Source organism: Cyprinus carpio, chromosome A11, assembly GCF_018340385.1.
Source record: "Cyprinus carpio isolate SPL01 chromosome A11, ASM1834038v1, whole genome shotgun sequence".
In the NCBI taxonomy this organism is placed as follows: domain Eukaryota; kingdom Metazoa; phylum Chordata; class Actinopteri; order Cypriniformes; family Cyprinidae; genus Cyprinus; species Cyprinus carpio.
The window spans coordinates 25,512,428-25,535,915 of NC_056582.1; the positions used below are offsets into that span (position 1 = coordinate 25,512,428).

The 23,488-nt window shown below is 39.8% G+C and overlaps 1 protein-coding gene and 1 long non-coding RNA gene across 3 annotated transcripts in view; one reads left to right on the forward strand and one right to left on the reverse strand.

The window, feature by feature from the left end:
* The window catches only part of LOC109091650 (E3 ubiquitin-protein ligase TRIM39-like), a 203,195-nt gene that overhangs the window by 106,957 nt on the left and 72,750 nt on the right, over nt 1-23,488 (forward strand). The window lies entirely within an intron of this gene.
* LOC122146661 lies at nt 21,276-21,626 on the reverse strand. Its single transcript, XR_006161189.1, has 3 exons — nt 21,583-21,626; nt 21,450-21,476; nt 21,276-21,310 (listed from the first exon to the last, which is right to left on the reverse strand). It is a non-coding gene; the product is annotated as an uncharacterized LOC122146661 (long non-coding RNA).

Sequence of the window (23,488 nt, forward strand, 5' to 3'; positions counted from 1 at the left end):
GGGTGACATCACCCGTATGGAACACCTTTCGGTGTGACGAAATGCTTAGAAGCCGGCTAGTACCATCCCACCAAATTTTTATTGGTCATATTTCTGCCAGCTTGAAGAAATGCCTATCAGGTACGTAAGGGCGACGGCCTTGAGGTCCCGGATGGTCGCGGGTCATCTCGTCCCTCGATTCAGGAACCGTGGGTTAAATACGAACCCGGATGTTCCCTTGACAAGGTAAGCCGTCTCTCTCGAAAGGATAAAGGTGGCGAGGATGCGGCGGTGACGTCACAGGTACGTGGGAACCCTATACCATGCCTGACGTTCCTGAAGGTAGTATGAGGGATCCAAGGGAAAGCCAATGGTAGCGTAGGCGGAGAGTCAAGCGGATAGTAACCCGGAGCCATGTGTAGAGCCATCCTCCATCAAGACGTGGGTATGCTCGTTCTCGGTGACCAAAGGTTATGCTCGGTAGAAGACACCATCCTAGCGCAGCACAGACATACAGATGTCTAGTGAATGAGCTCTAATTCCTGATGATTGTTCGGCATCGAGTCGGACAAGCGGGGCGCCTCATAGGACTTAGAATGGCTCCACCAACAAGAGTGGGACATGCGCTGCTTGTGGTTGCCTTTTCGACAGGCGGCTCTATTTTGTGTCCTAACAACAACAGCTGGTCAGACTCACACTCCATGTGCGCTGTTTCGATCAACATGAAGTCTTCAGCACTCTGAAGTAGCAAGTACTCAGATCTCCTAGCCCCCCGCCGCAGCAGGAGGTAAAGCTTCCAAGACCACTTGTTAAAGTGAAAGTGTGTTCGAGGGACCTTAGGGACATAATTAGGTCTCGGTCGCAGCAGTACTTTCACACACCCTATGTGAAAAGTCCATGCTGATGAGGGCCAAACAGAAAGAGTCCTGTCAAAATCCCCAACTCTCATGAGGGAGGATAAAGCCACAAGAAGAACTGTCCTTTAAAGTAGGATTTTATTCTTTATAACCTTCCAAGGGCCTCCGACAGATGTTTCTGGAAGACCTTGCAAACACAATGAAGTAATTCCATGAAGAACCTCGTGCCGGGCGGGAAAGGCCTTACCCGTCGCAAACCCTGTATAACAAGAGACCCCGCGGATGACGGCCCCACTGAAAGTACCATCTTATATATAATCCGGGTTAGCTGAAATGGCTGCCGCGTAAACTAAAGAGTGGCTGGTGTTATACCTTCATCATAAAACCGTCCTTGCAGAAACTCCAGTACTGAAGCCACGGGGCAGTAAAAACTGGATCTAAATTATTAATTCCACACCAGCCCGTAAACAGATTCCATTTGACAAGCATAACGCGTCTCGTAAAACTGCCCTATACTTCTTATAGTCCTCGGTGTTTCCAACTGAAAAACCGGGAAATATAACTCACCTCCGTCTCAGAGGTCCAACGCCAACAGCTTCCATAGATCTTGGCCTTGGGTGCCATTCATCCTTCGTGCTTGCGATAGTAAGTCCTGTCTGAGGGACCTCTCCCACTGAGAGCCCGCTACAGATGTACCAGATCCCGCAAACCACGGATGATTGTTGCTTCACACGTGTCCAGCCAAATGCTTGATAGCACTGCTGGAATTAGTCGCATTGGAGGAAAAGCCATAAAAGCTAAGTCCCGGGCCAATCCGTTGAGCGAACAGCCTCCAAGCCTAGGGGCGATGGAGGGCATAGGGAGAACTCAGAGCGGGCAATGCCGTAGTTGTGCTCGACATGAATAAGTCCACTTTCGCTTCTCCAAATACTTGTGCCATATAAGGCTAACCGTTTGGGGGTGGCAACCTACTCCATTCCCCTTGCCTCCAGGCTCCTGTCTGGAGAACAAATCCGTTCCGAATTTTTAAGTGCCCAGGGGCATGACCACTCGGATCGACAAATCTGTTCTGAGACTAAGAAAATTATCCTCGCCAGCCTGACACAGGGGGTGGAGGAGCTGTCAAGATCCTTGTACCCTTGCCTGATTCAGATACGACACCAACCGCCATGTGTGTCTGAACCTGAGTAGTACATGACGGCGAATCAGCCAGATTTAAGAACTACTGGAGAGCATATAAAACTTGCCAGCAATTGCAACCTGTTTATATGCCAGCCGCGTTGTGTCGCCAGGCCCTGCTCCGTGAGCTGGGCGTCCTTGACAAACAGTTCCCCCAACTGGTCAAAGACACGTCCGTCGTGCCGTCTCGCGGGAAGCACGAATCCCCCAGCTGAACTCCAGTTATGAAGGAATTTAGCTGACATCCATGGTTTTAATCGACATAACACCACCTCCGTTGTCACCGAAATCGTACATATGCGAAAACACCGGGGTGAAATGTTTTGGGCTTTTTTCGTCCACCACTGAAAATGGGTTGCAATGTGAAGCAAGCCCAGACAGATTACAGGGGATGCTGCTATGCATTAGACCCAAAAGTCCTGAGGCACAAACTCACCATCACTCTAGCGCTGACCTGCCCTATGAAAGTGCACCGCATAACGTGTAGAGACGTGAAGCGCGGAGAGATAGTCTTGTTGTCATCGTGCGCGAGTGAGTCCCAAGTCTATTAATTCCGAAGGTTATCCGTTTAGAGGGAATTAAAACAACACTTCTGGAAATTGGTGCAATAAGCCCAGGCTGTTTAGAGTATTCAGCACAAGATCCCGATGGGAGTGTGCTTGCGAGTCTGCAATTGGGCTAACAACAGCCAATCATCCATGGTAATTCAATACGCGAACTCCCTGGAGCCACAATGGTGCCAGAACTGCGTCCCATGCATTTCGAAAATACTCGATGAGCCAAGGCTAAGCCGAAGGGAATAACACAGTACTGATACGCTTTGCCCTCTAAATCGAAATCTGAGGAACTTCCTGTGTCTCTTGATGATCTGAATATGAAAATATGCAATCCTTCAGATCGATCGTGACAAACCAACTCTTCGGTTGAAATCTTGAGACAGAATAGACTTTAACCGGTTGAACATCTTTATTTCTTTGCTCAACCTGAGTGCAAGATTCAAACAGCGTAAAATCACCACCTTTTTTTTTTATTTTTTTTACACAACAAAATAGCGGCCTGTAAAACCTGACTCCATCTGAGAGGAGTGGTACTTTTTATAGCCCCTATCCCCAGCAGAGGATGCTCCTGCCAGCAGCAGCCACTGAATTTCCTTTGGTTTAACAACCATGGGAGGGGGGGAAAAAGAGATTTCCGTGGCAAAGAGACGGCCTTTCTGAACTGAATGGTGTATCCGGGAACTAACTGTGCGTAACACCCATAGATGAAAATGCCAGTGCAAAGCGCTAACCCTGGCGGCCCAGAAAAACACATCGCTGTATATCCCGCAGGTCGCGCCACTGTCCAGCATGTGTTGGCGAGAAACCCGCTGCATTCTGTGACGCGCTGCTGATTAATAGCTGCTTACAGAACCTCGAAACCTCTTTGGTGGAGGTCCGTGAAGAAGGGTATTGGCTCGTACGGGGGGATAGTTTAATCCACCACGGCGGGTAACCACATTCAACAGCTCACGAGAAGGGGAGGCGCAGTTCCTCCTGTTCCCGCTCGGAGGAGAGAAACCGAATGTGTCCGGCCAAGAGCGTAACTTCTGAGTCCGAAGCTGCGGGTGGACAAACATAGTTTTGTAAAAGCAATCTCTGCTGATTTAACACACTCGAGTGGGGAGAGCGAGCCGAAGTGGAAAACCTCCAGCGCATCACTGTCCTCATAGTCCAAGCCGGCACACATTGCCCCAAAAAAACCACCCGCCTCCTTGCGGCGTCCGTGGCGACCGCAGAAGCGTAACGGCGGGGGTTAGACGCAGAGGCTACCGTTACGAGAAAAATTACACGTCCCGCGCTGAATGTAGCCCCGCAAGGCTATCACAGAGAGAACATGCAGAAGAGGCTGCTAAACGAACCTCTCATGAGTGTCCTCCCCTTATAAACCCGTTATACGGCTCTTACCTATTCGTTTTGACGTCCATCTCGTCCCTGCGAAGAGGATTTGAACACTGCTCGAAGAAAAAAACCGCTGAGAACGCGTAGATGGTGTCCTTAGGGCACAGATGATTCGATTTTCCTGAAGGAAATGACATCTGAGTGATAATGCGGTCGCGGCACTCAGGTATACCTATGCGTACCCGCATGCGTTAAGGCGGTGCGGAAGAGCTACTTTGGCCAATAAAACTGGCCGGGATGGTATACCGGCTTCAGGACTTTCGTCACACCGAAAGGTGTTCCCATACGGTGACGTCACCGCAGCATCGAAGTGACCTATGAAAAGGAAACTATGGCAACGGTGTCAGAAACAGAAACATTAACATTAATAACGTGTGTTTTATTCATGGAAGTCAAATAAACTCGCGTGGCACAAGCAGCTTTGGTCCTGGCCGTCCGGAGTCTCTCCGTAAACAGGCTCCTTCTGTGGGCTTCGCTCTTGGCGTTGTTTTGCAAAAGCATCCCCAGCTGAAAATCACCGCAGAAGTAAACTCAGGAGTAAAACCAGCAGTCCGCGGATTGTGTTTTGGTTTCAACATTGACTCACAGACGATGAAACAACTCAAACTATCCGTTCAGAGGAGACGCCAGAAGTCCCTCATGAATATATTATCAATGATAAATTATGCACTAAACGGACACTTTATAAAGACGGCGACGTCACGTTTTGCTGTCGGGAATAAACGCCAAACAAATGCTCCCAAACTGTGAAAGTTAAAGGTCGGAACACTACAGAGAGTGGGGGGCGGGCGAGTGCGCGGTGTTGAAGTAGGCGGTGCTTACACGACGGCGTCAGATGATCGACAGATGTGTTTTTAAAAGAACAAACTCAGTAAACACATTACTAATAAAGCACAGACGAGCAGATGAGTCCAGAATACGAACACAACGCGTTTAATTTTATTTTTTATTAATTAAAAACACTGTTTTAACGCATTAGGTTTCTATTGGAGGGAACGCGTAATTAAAGGCGTTGCGTTCGTGTCCTGGACTCATTTGCTTGTCTATACATGCTATACTAAAAATGTGTTTACTGAGTTTAGTCTTTTAAATACACTGTTTTAACGCATTAAACCCTTAAGCCAGGTTAAGCGTTTTTCTTCTTTTTATTTTATTTATTTATTTATTTATTTATTTTTTTAGTTCCATCACATTCAAATTAAGGCAAAAAGGACAAGGCAGATTTAAGGCGCAAACAAGGGGTTTTTCCCTCTTGCTGCCTCTAGAGCCCGTACATCGTATGTTATATAGAATGGAAGTATGGCCAGGAAGTTCTGGACATATTAGGCATACACTTGGCCAAGGATACCTCAACTCTGAGCAGAAGGACAGATCGAACTCAATAATCTTCAGGCCTATAGCCCCGTCCTGGTCTGAACATCTGAACTCATGAGGAAATATGCATGTGTGCGCATACATTGAGGTATAGAAAGAGAACACAGAAGGGAGGAGGGAGCAAGACAGAAAAAAAGGGGTAAGAAGGGAGGAGGGATTGCAGAGAGGCACAAAAATCTGCAGAGAGCATAAAATAATCTAACAGTTCCCCCATTTGTTTTATATAATAAACAACATAAAGGCTCTCTGCCCAATTCCCTTCTCTTAACATTAGCTCAGCATTTTTCTCATTCCACTTACGATCAGCACATTCAACAGTTCTATTCATCAACACACTCACGAGCATCCTTTACCAACTTGCCAACCAAGGCAAAAATCATTCTGAGTGTTCGCTACTTCCCTTGCCTTATAATTCCTAAGCATTCCTAGACATACTCGGTAAACCTTTATCACAATCAGCATCAATCAACATTGATCAAACATTTACCATCCGCCTCATTATGAGGGTTATCTGTGCAACAAAATATTCCCACTATAACACATTTTTTCCTTTAAACATAATCTGTTGATTTTGCAATGTAGGTAACTTTAAGCCTTGTAGCTTTTCCTTGGCCTCAGTCTTAACAATATGGTTGGCTAGTCACTACTACATGTTCTTAGCAAATGTGTGGTGTATCTGCATTATCTAGCCAATTTTCCTCACCCATATTTACAAGGAAATATGTACAGGTGAGCAGGCTTTCAACACAGCCAGGCATATTACCAGATTAACAGCCATGGCCTAATAATTTTAGTATTATTCTTACAAGTTCTAGTTTCCTACACATAATTCTCTATCAAAACTTAATATATTAGACTGCAAAAATTTAAATGCTTTTCATTACATTGTTCACATCTTTGGTTTCTGAAAATACCTCTTTATCCCCAACTGGATATGCTTAATGTATGAGACCTTAACCAGGACAGTCAGATTCGGGCCAATATAACTAACCCCTAATGTCACCTGGATGTCTGCTGGGTTGCTGACTTACTATAGCTCTCAGGTTTATAATGTCAGGTGGTCCAATTTTTCATCTCGTCTCATTTGTGCTGCACTTTTAATTTTATCTTGTGTTATTAATAATTCTAATGTAAAAATCAAGTTAATCTAACAAATTAACTTTTAAAGTCTATATCAGTGCTGTAGACCTATGCAGTAACTCAAGTCAACTACCAGAACAACAACATTATCAGTAATGTCAAACAAATACACAAAAAAAAATCTTCTGATAAATGTAAACCACATCATAATCTCTTCGTTCCGTGCTGTATCAGAATGATGTCAGGATCAGGATGATTTAATCAGTCTCTTTTCCCTGCTAAGAGTTGCTCCTCAATCCTTCCTTGATTCTGGCAGGATCTTAATCAGTTGGAGCAAACAGCGGGCTTTAAAGCCACCAGTTGAGTTTGCACATTCTCCTCGCTGGTCCCCCTAAGGGACTCTTCTGCCCCTGCCTGGGTTAGAGGCACACCTGGTGTATCAGAAGAACTACCTATACCTGTGATAGGAGATCTTAAAATGCTTTTGTTAGAAACAACACGTTTACTCATCACCCAGTCGATCCTTTATATAGTGACCTGTGAGGAAAAAATCGTGTGGACTGAGGGCTGTCTATTTTCCCAATAACACCAGTAAAGTGAGAGGACTAGAACCCATATCATTCCAATTTCAATCAATATCATTTATTTCTTTTTCTTTTTTTTCCATCTGATTTCTTTCCTCTTCCCCCTGTATACCACGTCTAAGTGGTATACACTAAAGTTCAATTCAACTCAACTCAATTATTTCTGTGTTGTTTCAAGGTATCTCACTATCATCAAATAATTTCTGAAACATGACCTTTTTTATTCAGGCTTTTAACCTATTAATATCAGTTTTCTTTGAAACACTCAGCCCACATGTAACATGTTAACAAGCACAATATATTTCATACATATGACACATAATCAGTTTGATGAAGTCCGTCATGACATCCTGAAAGGGAAAAATAAAAAGTTAAGTTTGGGGTGGACAGAGCATGCCTTCTTGCTCTGGCTTCCCATGTTTTACCCTGCGCAGGTGTGGCACTTTTTCTTTACCTGCCACTAAATATCCCAAGCCAGGATAATTAGCCAAATTAATCCATAGCCATTATTTTCTGGGGCATAATCTACCTTGTGTGCCCACTTAGAAAATTTTGAAAAAGCTGTTCATGGCAGTTTGTCTGCCTTGGTGCACCATCACTCACACACTTTCACACACTCTCACACCCCCCCTCTGGCCAGAGCATCATCTCTTTTTGTCACTGCCTCCACAGACAGTGAATTGAATGGGGAATGTGTGTTTCTAGGGTGGAATACCACCAAGTCTTTCTCGAATAAAACAATTTCGGTACCGACAGAAGCTACTCAGCGTAGGCACCGTGGCATTCCCCTTGCAACAGTGTCTAAACGTTGGACTAAAACCGTTGGATGATGTCCATTACAGTGGGGTTGAATTTCTCATCGCGTTCACAACCCCAAAATTTTCACTATTTTGTCAAAATAATCTTTTTAGGCCTAGGCATGCCATTATTGAAAGAACCAATTTTAATTTGAATTAAAATTTTTCTTTTTAATTTCTTAATTTTCTTAATTTCTAATAAATTATCTGTGTATTTTAGTTTTGTCTTTACTAGTTTTTTCTATTGCTCATGAGCTGCTCTTAAAGATTGGAGATCTCCACATAATCTTGGATCCATGGCCAAAAACACTTACATCATGTAACCGCTTTCTCTGGGTATGACAGCATTTGTGATTTGACAAGTTTGGAATTTTAAAACTTAAATTCATCCCTAAGAAATCTATATTTACCAAGATGGAGTGACTAGTATCATTGCTTTACAATTCATATTTTGATCTTGGACACTTTGTGCCCTCTACTCCCCTATGTTTAAGGAATCTTGGAACATCTCTGTTTATCAGCTTTACAAGAAGCTCTGTCATTACATCAGAGTCTAAACTCTCCCTATATTTCACAGTAAGTCCTCTCTATGCTAAATCCAGTCCAAGTTTTAGCTGATTGAGAAATCAAGCAAACAATTAACTTCTTTCATAGGGTTGGACTGATGCCTATTAAAAGAAAGCAGTTTGTTGTTAGTTAAACAGCTTACAAAGAACTGCTATTAGACCATTGAATTATCAAGTTGCAAATGAATATGACAAATCAAAATCTGAGGCGGTCTCTGAAGTGGTCACTGTATATGCAGTACCTTGACCACGAGGGAAAAGATGAAAGTCTCTGAAAGTCATTTGAACATGTCTTGGCTGTCTTAGTGTCTTTTTCCTTCTGCAGTGTCTTCCAGTCTGTCACTTGGTGATGAGGATATGATGGGGCATCGGAGTTTTGATTCGGGATGCAGTTATCTTCCACTCACTCAGCCTCTCATGGCAGATGTCTGCAATGTTTTCAGTCTTTCTCCATTCCAACCCCTCCCAGAAGTGTCAGATTCCTCTTACAGGGAGTGTAGCCGATCGCTCCTCAGCTTTTCCTGTTCTTCACAGCCATAATGTCTCTTTCTCCATGTTGGATCGCCATTTGGCAGCTGCCCAAGATGTCGTCTTGTTGCTTCTATAAAATTAACACTCAAGAGAACCGCATTATAAACTTTGACCACAACTGCATATAAGCAATCTCTGGTATGGTCAGTCATCTTGTGCAACTGTCCAAAATTTAAGGAATCTCATCCAGTTAACAATATAAATATATATATATATATATATATAGCAGTTCTTTGGTTTTTTTTTAATAAGCAAGTTCTTCTTTGCTGGAAAAGAGCAAGCAATTCCTTCTTTGCAGAATGCAGAAAAGAGCAGTAACCTATTCTGACTGATATGAGCATTTCATACTTCTATAATTCTTATGAATACATCAGCATGATGCATTGTATTATAACTTCAGACTGAAATCTTGTAAATAGTCTACCAAATGTAACAACCAAAGTTAAGATTTTTTATTATTATTATTTATTTATTTATTTATTTAATCTAAATTATTAGCTTAATACGGCCGTTTAAAATAGTCACTCAATCTTGTTCCCATTGATCACAATGCACAAGTTATTTTAGCACACTATTTCATACAATGTAACATTTCAGGCTTTAACGGAACCCAAACTTCATCTTGTAAAGATCAGAGCATCTATTTACATTATAACTCAAATGTCTCCCACTTTTCAAATAAAACTAGCCTTTAACATTTTCAGAGCGCCAATCTGCCTCAAATCATCTAAAAAACTGCCAAATTTTCATTTTCATTTCATGCCCGTCTGATCAACAGTACTGTCCTAATTTTAGCTTTGTTGGTTACTGACATATAGGCGTGCTTCCATTTCCCTTCAAATTGCGCAAAGTGACATTGCGAATTGAAAATACACCTAATGGAAACACCAATTTCGCAAAAACTTGCTGTTTTTATTCATATTTTATATTTTATTATTAAAAAAATAATAATTCGCAAACCTGCTGTGGAAAAAGGGTTTTCGCATTTACATGTCACATGCCGTATGTAAAAAGTCTATGATAATTCTTCAATGTACTATAACCTCCAAAAAACACTTCATACGTCCGGTATAAGGGTTTCCCCCTACCATTAATGCTTAGACAATTTACACTGCACACATCTGCGATGCAGTTTGGCTCTGATACAGCCACTGAAGCTGATCACACTCTAGTCAATGATCGTGTTTGCTCAAGCCGCGACACGGATGTCTCTGAAGCAGCTCTCAGCTGTAAAGATACGCCTCCTTTGAATAAATATAGCCAAAATCAGTTGCCATGACTTATCGCGAGTGGCAAAATATTACGTTTTAGAAGCATAACCTTGGTTAATGGAAACACTGTCATTTCGCAATGCTTTTTTAAATTTAATTTTATTTATTTTTTATCAACATTTATAAAATATCAACAAAGTTTTGCGCAAATCTGTAATGGAAACCCACCTAGTGCCTCTTAGAATAGCAACTCACTGATCAAACACAGCTGAGAGAGAACAAAGCAAGAGTAGATTCGTTTCAAAAATTCACTAAATCCAAGTGAACTTAGAATGGCAAATAGCCATTAGATGAATGTGCACTAAACAATCTGATGGAACACTACTCTGCTGTTTCACCCATCCTGTATAGATCAAGGGACATACATAGACAATTAAAAAAATTGCGATTTATCAATTTATTTGTTTTAATGCCTTGCAAGGACTTCACAAAACTCTCAAATCATTTAAAATCATAAATCTAGGAAGGACTGAGAATGTCAATGTGAGAATAGGTAACAAAGATAGCCTTTCACGAAGCGTCCATTCGCTTTTTAAGAATGAGTAATGAAAAAAGTTATCTTTTGCGAAACTTCTATTCCAATAACAGTCGGTCGCGACCCGATACTGTTCTTCCCGTATGTCTTACACAGTACGAGGATAACCCACTCTGCCAAATGTGACAGAGTCCAAATTCACGGCACGAAAAATATGTTCAATTTCTTAACAGACAGTAAGAATAATTAAAGATTATTCCTCACCTGTCTGCAGATATCCCGGACGAGCCCCCACTGTTAAATAACCCATAATTCTGTCTTTATCTTTTCGATGCCGTCCGACCATTCTCAGTCCTTGCATGAGCTCATGGAAAGAAGTAAATGAACATGAAGCCTTTTAGTCTGCTCACAAACTTCTTCCCCGTTTATTATTACATTCACACATTATATAGTAGCATTGCAAGGGTTGGTGTAGTGGTTTATCCAATAAGCACTGTATACTACATCATATATGAATGTCTAGCAAACAAGGGGTTTTCCCTCTTGCTGCCTCTAGAGCCCGTACATCTGTATGTTATATAGAATGGATATATGGCCAGGAAGTTCTGGACATATTAGGAGCACACTTGGCCAAGGATACTTCAACTCTGAGCAGAAGGACAGATCGAACTCAATAACCTTCAGGCCTATAGCCCCCGTCCTGGTCTGAACATCTGAACTCATGAGGAAATATACATGTGTGCGCATACATTGAGGTATAGAAAGAGAACACAGAAGGGAGGAGGGAGCAAGACAGAAGAAAAGGAGTAAGAAGGGAGGAGGGATTGCAGAGAGGCACAAAACATCTGGCAGAGAGCATAAAATAATCTAACACCCTACTAAACCAGACCACTGCCATCAGAAACCTGTTCAGCACAATCTCTCTTATATTTCTATCACTTACCTGTGAGTATCAGATGTGTTCACAAGGGTCTCTGAACGACTCAATATTCTGTAGTTTAAAGAGTTCGATGGTTTCAGGCGTCCATATTGTTGTTGATCAAGTTAGTTTCTCTTTCTCTGAGTCTCTCACTGAACTACAGTGATGTCAGAGCTCCTCCTGTATTCACACATTTACATTCATGTTGCTTCATGTGTGTGTGTTTGTATGTTTCTGTCAGCTCTCGAAGAAGAGATTTCAGCAGACTTACAAAAAGTATTCTCGTAGCTTCGTAAAATTACGGTTGCACCCCTGATGTCACATGGATTATTTTACTGATCTCCTTGCTACGTTTCTGGACCTTGATCGTGGTAGTATATAATAAATGAGGTCAGTCTGAGTTTGTGCATGTGTGTATACATATATAGTGCACACACACATTGCATACACTTTGTGTGTTATTGTAATAGACATACCCCTGCTGTCTGTGGGAGGGTCTGAGAACTCTCAGATTCCATCAAAAATATCTTAATTTGTGTTTAAAAGATGAACGAAGGTCTTACGGGTTTGGAATGACATAAGGGTGACTAATTAATGACAGAATTTTCATTTTTGGGTGAACTATCCCTTTAAAGTTTCTATAACAATTCAGTGTTTCTCATTCGTAAGTAAACATAAAATAAATAATTCTATTTAGACCGGGCATAATTGATTTAGAGCAGTACCGCCGCTCCCTATACGCAGAGTACGCAGTTTGCGAAGGGCACCAACTCCAAGAGGAGCACCATCCCATTTCCTCAAAAAAAAAAAAAAAAAAAAAAATTAAAGAAAAAATTGGAATGCAAATGATCATAACTGATGGATGGACATCTATGCCCGTGAAAAGACATCAGCAATTCGGCGCAGAGAAAAGAAAACGAAAGACGATAAAAAACTGGCATAAAGTTGGACGTACAATATTCACAAATTTAGGGACCTTCTCTAAAGTTGCATGCAATATTGGTATATACTTTTCTAATGTCAATAGCATTTGAGAATGACTTAACAGTCATAAAACAACTGTAAACTGTTCATCTATAAAACACCTTTTACATGTTTTATATTTATTAAAATAAACTGTAAATCATATGTAAATTATGCTACTTTTTCACAACCGAATGGGCTCAAATTCTAATTTAAAGCTCAATAGCATTTGAGGAGAATGACTTACAGTCATAAAAACAACTGTAAAGTGTTCATTTAGGTGTCAACTACAATGCACACCTTATACATTTGTAATATTTATTCAAATCAATTGTAAATCATTTGTTAAAGGTAAAACAAAGCCCGTGCATCACTTTCAGGCACATTCATAATCCTGTGAAACTTTTTTGGCTGTTGATGTTAATAACGAGTTTTAATGTCAGAAATAATTTCACCACCACCAACGCATCTAATATTCTCTCTGATTTTCCAGGTTCCCTTACGAAAATTAGCCATGGATTTAACAAGAATAACACCAAAAATCATGGTTCTTGTAGCCATGGTTGCTGCAAATTAACCATGGATTGTGTTCTTCAATGAATAATTTACAAAAAAAGTATTAAGATCATTTTTTTTTTGTTATAAAACAGACCTAAGGCACCAATAGTCTTTAAAATTGCTTAAAATGCATTATACAAAAAACAATGAGGCAATAATGACTGGTTAATATCACTGTTAAAATACATAATGTAGGCTAAAACAAAATAAACAATTTATGTACATTACATGTTATTACAAATACCTGCAAAGGAAGCCAAAGGCCATGTAACTGCTGCTACACTTACAGTACATGACAATCAAATCCCTGTTTAGGCTATTGGCTAAATATTTAATGCAAATATTCAATTCACATTCTTTCATTTTTGGCCAGCTTTTTATTCAACAATGCAATCCTGTTTAGGACACGCATTTAGCCAGCAACGGCCCTGAGCCCAATGCTGTGTGAACCAGTTCAGCTTTGCTGACATCAAATGGACAAAGTTAGGTACTGCACCGAAACTAATTCTGAAAGCTCATGTTCACTATGAAGCTTACACTGTGATGTACCTGAGAGAAAACAGATTTGTAACCCTGGACCACAAAACCAGTCATAAGGGGCAATTTTTCGAAATTGAGATTTATGCATCATCCGAAAGCTGAATAAATAAGCTGTTAGTAAAGGATGATATTTGGCTGAGATACGTACAACTATTTGAAAATCTGGAATCTAAGGGTGCAAAAAAATCTAAACATTGAGAAAATCACCTTTAAATTTGTCTAAATGAAGTTCTTAGCAATGCATATTGAGTGAGTGTGAGTGACGTGACATACAGCCAAGTATGGTGACCCATACTCAGAATTCGTGCTCTGCATTTAACCCATCCAAAGTACATATTTACGGTAGGAAATTTACAAAATATCTTCATGGAACATGATCTTTACTTAATATCCTAATAATTTTTGCCACAAAAGAAAAAATGATAATTTTGACAGATACAGTGTATTTTTGGCTTTTGCTACAAATATACCCAGAGACTTCAGACTGCTTCTGTGCTCCAGGGTCACATCTGACCATCAGATCTTCACCAGTAAGAAAAAAAGTGTTTAAAATTTGTTGTTTTGCAGAACATCACAGTTATATATGACATGAGAATAAGGCCTGAAGTTAGGAAGAACATTTTAAGGTGAATATAATTATATTTTCATAATGATTTTTTTCTTCTCAAACCTTGTCTGTGGTGTAAAAACACCCCTGGCCAAATACTGCAGAGGGCATCACTTCCCACTTTGATAATTACTGTAGTTACCATGTTCTGAACATCACAGCCTTTCTTTTCCTCCAGATGTAATCTATCCAGGTGGTTGAATAAAAATATTTGGACATTATTTTTAAAAATTACATCAACTTAGCACCAACAAGCTTGTTAGCTAGACAGTTAGAATCAGCTACCAATATTTACTTATTTTCAGTATGGTTATGAATAAACATTCATATCTGTCTACTGTGCTAGTTAATTCAAACAATATAAACATTTATACCGTTGATAAAGAATATAAAAACAGACGTCACATAGGACTAAATGTGTATCATTTTAATAGAATTGTTAATGTTATGGCAGCGGGGAATTTGAACGTGCATTAGTTATTTTATTTAATCTGTGTTATTTTAATGTTTTGGGTTTTTTTTACCTAAGAACCACTGATGCTGATGTGTTTGCATTCAAGCATTTCAGTGGGCTTAAATAGATCACCCTTTACAGCAGATTTAGTTCACAAACAAATGACAGTTTTGACGAGATTCGAGATTAGTAATTTACTTTTAGCAGCATCAGTCGCGCGCGGTTCTTAACTGTGAATTGAGTTCACTGGAGACTCATCCTAAAATTCGAGATTAGTAATTTACTTTTAGCAGCATCAGTCGCGCGCGGTTCTTAACTGTGAATTGAGTTCACTGGAGACTCGCACTAAACGGTTCATTTGAATCAGTGAGTCGTCGACTCGAGAACAGCTGCAGTCGGATCATTCTAATTCGTGAACAGGTTCGTAGCCAGCCTATTGATGGGGGGGGGGGGGTGTTATTCTTTTCAAAAAGTGGACCTTTTTGCAGTTTTTTCTCCACCTTTTGTATTTAATTATGGATTCAAATACTTTCATTTTGGTGACCTTTTATGCACTAATTCTGTGCTGGATTAGTTTATCTGTGGTATCTTAACGAGCACGCTTTTTGATGCACCTAAATAATACTTACTGCATTGTTGTCAAATTGCTTCCTCGTGGTTAACACCTTTGTCAGTCCATACACAGTCATAAGTTTAAAGACCACACTAACAACACAGAATAGATTTAATGAACTTTTCTGAAATATTAATAATAATTTTTCCCATCATCATTTCTTGACTCTCTGTCAATGCACATCTTTGCTTGTTGCTGTATTTGTCTTGACACTTATTGGATTTAGTACACTGGTCAGTTCCAATCTTCTTGGGTGCAATTTGGAGAATATCTTCACAGCTTCATCCAGGTTGACTGCCATGTCATAGTGTGTATGGATGAGGGTCAGGGATGACGAGCGGTCCTCTCCCATGCTTTCATTCATTAGATGTATGTACATCCAACTTCAGATAGATTGGTGTAAAAAAAATCTGAACATTTTATTAACTAAGCAGAATTGTATTAGGTTTAGTAACAACATGTTTAATTGTTATATTGTTTTTACAATGGTACAATTTCTGGTTTTAGCAACGTTTTTTGCGCTTGACCAATATTATGATTTCAGTTCAGTGCTTGTGATTTGATTCAATATTGACTCATTTGGATAAATATTAGGTAGGTAGCTACACAAGATATAGGCATTCATTTTTCTGCAAGACAAAAAAAAACAACACCTAATCAGCTCTATCAGCTGGTAGTAATTTTTTAGGTTACATATACTCAAATGAAATTATTGCGTTTTATTATTATCAAACAACAACTGTTATTTAATGATATAAGTAAAAATATAATAAATATGTAATATAGTAGGCCATACAGAATTAGCTAAATTGTTCTCTATAGCTCTTTTTTCTAGCCACCTAACGTGCTACATACTCGTGGCCAAAAGTTTTGACGGTAATGACATAAATATTGGAAATTGGGAAAAGTTGCTGCTTAAGTTTGTATAATAGCAATTTGCATATACTCAGAATGTTATGAAGAGTGACAGGACGAATTGCATAGTCCTTCTTTGCCATGGAAAATTAACTTAATCCCAAAAAAAACCTTTCCACTGCATTCATTGCTGTAATTAAAGGACCTGCTGAGATCATTCTCAGTAATCATCTTGTTTAACTTCAGGTGAGAATGTTGACGAGCACAAGGCCTTGGAGATCATTCTGTCAGGCTGAATTGGGTTAGAATGGCAGACTTGACATGTTTTAAAAGGAGGGTGATGCTTGAAATCATTGTTCTCCATTGTTAACCATGGTGACCTGCAAAGAAAGAAACGCATGCAGCCATCATTGCGTTGTATAAAAAATGGCTTTACAGGCAAGGATATTGTGGCTACTAAGATTGCACTAAATCAACAATTTATAGGTTCATCAGGAACTTCAAGGAAAGAGGTTCATTCTTGTAAAAGAAGGCTTCAGGGCGTCCAAGAAAGTCCAGCAAGCGCCAGGATCACCTCCTAAAGAGGATTCAGCTGCGGGATCGGAGTGCCACCAGTGCAGAGCTTGCTCAGGAATGGCAGCAGGCAGGTGTGAGCGCATCTGCACGCACAGTGACGCCAAGACTTTTGGAAGATGGCCTGGTGTTCAAGAAGGGCCGCAAAGAAGCCACTTCTCTCCAAAAAAAAACATCAGGGACAGATTGATCTTCTGCAGAAGTATAGTGAATGGAACTGCTGAGGACTGGGGCAAAAGTCATATTCTCTGATGAAGCCCCTTTCCGATTGTTTGGGGCATCTGGAAAAAGGCTTGTCCGGAGAAGAAAAGGTGAAGCGCGCGCTACCCATCAGTCCTGTGTCATGCCAACAGTAAAGCATCCTGCCACCATTCATGTGTGGGGTTGCTTCTCATCCAAGGGAGTGGGCTCACTCACAAATTCTGCCCAAAAACACAGCCATGAACTAAAGAATGGTACCAAAACACCCTCCAACAGCAACTTCTTCCAACAACCCAACAACAGTTTGGTGAAGAACAAATGCATTTTCCAGCACGATGGAGCGCCGTGCCATAAGGCAAAAGTGATAACTAAGTGGCTCGGGGACCAGAATGTTGAAATTTTGGGTCCATGGCCTGGAAACTCCCAAGATCTTAATCCCATTGAGAACTTGTGGTCAATCCTCAAGAGGCGGGTGGACAATCACAGTACATCTGTGATGTACTGAAATATAATTACAAGCGTATGAAGTGCTTGTAATTATATTTCAGTACATCACAGAAACAACTGAAACAAAGATCTAAAAGCAGTTTAGCAGCAAACTTTTTGAAAACGAATATTTATGTAATTCTCAAAACTTTTGGCCACGACTGTATATTAAATCTGTGCTTCATTCTTAAAGTGAAAGCAAACTAATAATAAATCTAATGCTGTCAAAGAAAAATACAAGTGTTCACTGCTCCTGACTAAATAACCGATATAACATCAGAAATGATTCATCTATATTTAATTTATAGAGTGAAGACTGTGCAGTTATTTTACATGTGATTAGCCTATTACATTTCTGTAGCGTACCTTGAACATTTATTTAGACTGAGCTGAAAAACCTGAAAAGCACTGTTTATTGAACTTGTGTCTTTGTTGTATTGTAGTTATTTTCTGCTATTGCTTGTAATTTGGTTATCTGTAGAAAAGATTTTGAGCACTGAGCCCATAGTAGCAGCCAGAAATTGTTTATTATCCAATTGTTTATTTTCTTTATTTAAAAAAATGTGTAGGCCTATTTTTTTTTTTGTGAATGTCCCAACTGAGGTACAGAATGTAAAATTTTCAGATAAATGTTCTTGTTATATAGTTGGTTGCATTTGTGAGTTAATAAAAAGTAGATGGTTGTTTAAAATGGATATAAAATATCAAAATATCGATATATCGATCGATATACTCCTGTATCGAATCGTAATCGTATCAAAGAATTTTTTGAGGTATCGGAAATTTTGAAATTTTATTTTGAAAATATCGTATCGCTGGGTATAAGAATCGATATCATATCGTATCGTGACGAACCATCCGATTTACACCCCTAACACTAACCATATATTTCTGTGAATTTAGTCTTTCAGGAGATTGTCTGATATCCATTAACTTATTGATTCTTCTTTTAAGAACTGTATCTGTTCAGGTTTACATACTGTATAATGTTCAGGTTTACATACTGTATAATTCTGTTTCATGGGGAAAAAACTGTTCTGTGTTCCAGTTGAAGTTCTAAGCATGTGAATGCAAAACACTTAGTTGTCTTATTTATTATTATTTTTTAATCTATACAAAATATAATGGAACTGTTCATCATTCCTTATAACTTTTAGGCCTGGTTTCACAGACAGGGCTTGGATTAAGCCAGGATTAGGCTGTAGTTAAAATAGAACATTGAAGTAGCTTTTATAAGCATGCCTTAGAGAAAAAAAAACATTACTGATGTGCATCTTGAGACAAAACCATGGCACTGACATATTTTTGTTTTGTTTATGATGCCCAATAGTTGCCAGATGCTGTCCTGTCGGACATTCTTCTTCATGTGGTCCTGGAGGAGGGTGATACTGCAGTATTAAATCTGTCTCTGGTTTTGGCTTGACAGTATGTATTTTTTTTATATACATATTTGATTAGAGGTTTAAAATTGTGCCATACCATTCAATTTCTCAGTTGCCATGTCTGAATGTTTATCTTTGTAATAATGCTGTTTTTATGCTCCTCATTTCTATATACAGGTGTAACAAAATGGAGAGCCAGAAATTCTTCAGAATGTACACACTGCAGCCCTGCGATGAGGTTTACAACAACTGCTTACCAGGTGTGCAAATTAAGCATGAAAATGTGATCACTGCTAGATACATGATGACAAAATGCAATGGGAATAAATCATTAATATGGCTGTGCATGCATGTCTACTGTTAATAAAACAATTTAGGTATTAACTGTCACCGTTTTCTTGATAGAATAAAAATGCAGCCAGCTAGAGTTCTTACTAGACCCAGGAAGTATGACCATATTAGCCCGGTCCTGTCAACCCTGCACTGGCTCCCTATTAAACATTGCATAGATATTAAAATCTAAAATTATATTAATCTGTTTCTCTCTTATTCTGAGGTCACTGTAGCCACCAGATCCAGTCTGTATCCAAGTCAGAGGGTCACTGCAGTCACCCGGATCCAGTACGTATCCAGCCCAGATGGTGGATCAGCACCTAGAAAGGACCTCTACAGCCCTGAAAGACAGCGGAGACCAGAACTAGAGCCCCAGAGACAGATCCCCTGTAAAGACCTTGTCTTCAGACGACCACCGGGCAAGATCACAGGAAACAGGATGCTTCTTCTGCACAATCTGACTTTGCTGCAGCCTGGAATTGAACTGCTGGTTTCGTCTGGTCAGAGGAGAACTGGCCCCCCGACTGAGCCTGGTTTCTCCCTGATTGATATTTCCATCTGCTTGCTTATTGAATGTATTTTATACTGTTTACAATGTATAGCACTGACTTTGACAACATACCAAGCCTGTTACAAATTTAACAGCTACGTTATACTATATATATATATATAATTGTTTCTTGAAATACTACAAATGTAAAAAATATAACAGCAAAATATGATTTTAAATAAAGGTAATTGATGAGACCTCTCTCTTTTTGATCATTTAGGCAGGTGTGTATATAACCTTTATAATAAATATACAACATACCTCTCATAAATATATATAAATGTGTTTGTGAACATATCTTTCATTATTTCACACAAACACTGATGCACACACATGCATTCATACATAAACATTCAGCTGGAAATTAACGTTAAGCCAAATATATTTTTTCTTTGTTTATATTTGAAAAACCTTTTCAATCAAATAATACACAATAGTGACCTTTATACGTATTTAAATAAGTATCAAAAATAATTATGAATTTATATAATTATTTATTTGTCTCGCTGCCGCTGGCAGCCTCCTCCGATTTCCGGTTTTTAGCGACAGCTGCCGTCCGGTTTTAGTGGCAGCCACTTCCTGCTGACAGCTGCCGATTTTTCGCCGAACCCCCTCTCGTTTAGAACGCGATGAGCGATCCAGTCATATATAGATCAGTGATTAAGACAGTGTTTTTAAAAGAACAAACTCAGTAAACACATTACTAATAAAACATAGACGAGCGGAAAAAAAGGACAAGGCAGATATAAGGCAATGTCGTACAGTTTTAAAAGCATGAAAAATATGGAACAACAACACAACATGAAACATAAAATATTCTTTAAAAACAAGAAAAAGAATTAAAAAGTGCTATAGTCTATAATTTCACTTTTCAGGTAGAAAAATGGCAGGAATATTTATGAAAAATTGAACAAAAAATCATTTAGTGATCAAGCATTATATTTACATTAAAAATATGTGATAATATCATTTAGATTTAAAAAAAACTGAAAAGCAAATGATCAAAAATAGCAGCACATAATGTTTCCAGATTTTTAATTATAAATTTCATTATTTTTATCTTGCATTTGATAATTGAGTAAATTCATTTATTATAACTGACAAGGTGTGGATGATCAGTGGGCTTGAGTTTTTCACCTCCATTCATTAAGGTAGGGCTCTAAAATACGGATAGAGTTTTTCCGTTGAAAGACTGAGCAGTGAAAGAGTAGATATGAGAGCTGGACTCCACATCATAAAAGGAGACCAGACCCTCCTCATAATCCACAAACACACCGACCCGCTGCGGCTTCACTCTCAGAGACAGAGACACAGGAGTATCCTCACAGGCTTTATATTCATCTCCATTCCTCAGAACCACAGTCCAGTATCCATTTCTGGGACTCACTCTGATCTGTCCCTTTCCTGTTAATTGATTCTCTGGCCACTTCTCTAAATCCCCAAATCAGTCTTTCCCTTCACCTGGCACCTCAAAATAAAAATCTCCCTGAGGAGAATCCCTCCTTTCCCAGGACACCAGGGACATGTATCAAATCTCTCTGGTGTGTCTGGGAGTTTCTGTCTAATGTCTCCATGTCTCACTTGTGTTCCATCATCAGACAGAATGAGATCAGGATGAGCTGTATCAGGATCCAGAGTCACATCCACTGAGAAAACAGAGAATACAGATATTCTGTAATGCTGATGTTTTTGATATTTAATCCAGTGTTTAATCAGATTGTAGTGCAGTAATGAAGCAGTGAGTGTATGAATGTAAACTAGTGTAGTGCAGACAGCACACTGTACCTGCATACTGCTGCATCCACTTCAGCTCTGTAGTAGACTAATGACAAGAAATCATCATTGCAGTCTGAAGCTTATATTTAAAGGATCGAGTACACTATCATGTTTCTCTTGGATCATGTGTGTATTGATGTACCAGTTAGTGTGAGTTTCTCATCTATAGTGTCCTTCAGTTGAGTCAAGCGCCTCTCCTCAGAGTCTCCAGACTCTCATCAGTCTTCATACTGATCTCAGGCCAGTTTTGTCCTGGTGTTTCTCGTGCTGCACAGGGATGAGTGAATCTACAGCAGGAGAGAGGAGAAATCCTTCAGCATGTCATATCCTGCATCATCATTGATCAGAGAGATCATGTTGACTGACCTGTAGGAGGTGGAGGTGGATCTTCAGTGTGTGAGAGCTGCTCCAGCTCAGTGTTTCTCATCTTTAGCTCAGTGATCTCCTGCTCCAGCTCTTCAATCAGCTCTTGCTCCTGTTTCTCTGCTGCTTTTCTGCTGCTCCTCCATCATCTCCAGCAGTTTCAGGTCTGATGTCTCTCAATGGAGCGGATGGAGATTCATTGTGAAGAGCTCGACACGGACTGCTTTCTCCTTCTCTGTGTTTCTCTGGTCAACCATGGACAGGCAAACAAATTATCAGCAGTGTTTGCTAAACAGAAGAATCTGTGCAACTATTGCTCACACTACTTTGTTCACCTACATAGGCTACGATGTTGTTTTCAGAATCCCTCAATGAAGCTATTAAACGTACCCTGCACCCTGGACGAGATGCTAGCAAACAAGCCTGGACATTTTAGTTGTTGTTTTATTTGGCTGTTGCTTGTATATTTAGTGTGGATAGTCATCTGTGAGGGGCTGTCACTCTCGATCTATGCGTTTGATTGTTTGTTTTTATTTTGTTATTGTTATGTCTTGTCAGTGTCTCTAAACATGTGAAGTCTCTTTGTTTCAATAATAAGTATTTACTTTTATTTTAGTTCTATTATTTTGAACTCACTTTCTTTTTTTTGTTTTCCTGACTTCTGCTGAGTGTTTGATGTCTTGAATCTTCTTTGACTTCTGTTCCTGGATCATCAGCTGCAACGTCTTGGTTCTGTGTCTTCATCGCTGTTCAATCTCTAGAGAGAACACTTTTTTTAACAACACAGACACTGTTTATCATAACACAGATTAAACTCACACCATCAATGTTTCCATAATGAACTTTTTATTCACAACATGAAATAAATCTGATTCCTCACTCATGATAATCAGTCTCCCCTTAAAAGCCATAATAACTTCTACCTTCTTCTCTTGACTCTCTTGACTTCTATATGAACAGTGTTGTGTTCTGTGGTCTGTCTCGGTGGCAGAATGAACACAACAACATGTCTGCTCATCTCTACAGAACAGATCCAGAGGTCTTCTCATGTTTTCTGACATATATAGTCCTCCAGATTACTCACAGGATCCATCAGTTTTGTGTTTCTTCAAACGGTCACTCCTCAACTGGAGGCTCCAGGTGAGTTTCACAGTAATAGCTCTGATCACACCAGACACGAACTTCAGAATCCGCCGACTTACAGCTTCTCTCCCTCCTCACAGATGTTCACACAGAACTTGCAGGCTTTTTCTCATGAGACTGTTTTCTTCTTACAGTGATCTCGAGCTCTCGGAGTGTGTTCTTCGTATTTATCGTGTCGATCCAGGTCTTTGTACGCGGGAAATGTTTCTTGTCTTTAACAGTACAGTTGCCGGCTGCAGGTCTGGCTGGTTGTGCCCCAGCCACTTATTCCGACAGGCTCTTTGCCAGAAGTTGTTTTCCAATATGGGAGTCGAGATCTCTGGTCCGCTGATAACCACACATCATCCAGACATATCAGACGCACCTTGAATCCCTTCCTTCTCCAGACAGTGAACTCATGGAGTATTGACATTCACTGGAAAGAACTTATTTAGATTAGTGTGAACTCCTTCATACTGCTTATGAAGAATCCCATTGAAGCGGCGCACGAAAAATGCGAAAAGCGTTTCACGATGGTAAATGCGAAAACGGTTAAACACTCA